Genomic DNA, 610 nt, shown 5'->3' on the forward strand with positions numbered 1-610 from the left:
AAAACAACTTCTGCCACATTCCAGGGAGAAAAACTAGATGTAGTTGATAGCTTCCACTATCTAGGTGACCAAGTTAGTAGTGGGGGAGGGTGCGCTGAAAGTGTAGCTGCTAGAATAAGAATAGCCTGGGCAAAGTTCAGAGAGCTCTTACCTTTGCTGGTGACAAAGGGCCTCTCACTCAAAGTAAAAGGCAGATTGTATGAGGCATGTGTACGAACAGCCATGCTTCATGGCAGTGAAACATGGGCTGTGACTGCTGAGGACATGCATAGGCTCGCAAGGAATGAAGCCAGTATGCTCCGATGGATATGTAATGTCAGTGTGCATACTAGAGAGAGTATCAGTACCTTGAGAAAAAAGTTGAACTTACGAAGCATCAGTTGTGGTGCGCAAGAGAGACGATTGCGCTGGTATGGTCATGTAGCGAGAATGGATGAGGATAGCTGTGTGAAAAAGTGCCACACCCTAGCAGTTGAGGGAACCTGTGGAAGAGGTAGGCCCAGGAAGACCTGGGATGAGGTGGTGAGGCACGACCTGTGAACATTGGGCCTCACCGAGGCGATGACTTCTGACCGAGACCTTTGGAAATATGCTGTGCGTGAGAAGACTC

Source organism: Octopus bimaculoides, chromosome 10 (assembly GCF_001194135.2).
Source record: "Octopus bimaculoides isolate UCB-OBI-ISO-001 chromosome 10, ASM119413v2, whole genome shotgun sequence".
NCBI classification, from domain to species: domain Eukaryota; kingdom Metazoa; phylum Mollusca; class Cephalopoda; order Octopoda; family Octopodidae; genus Octopus; species Octopus bimaculoides.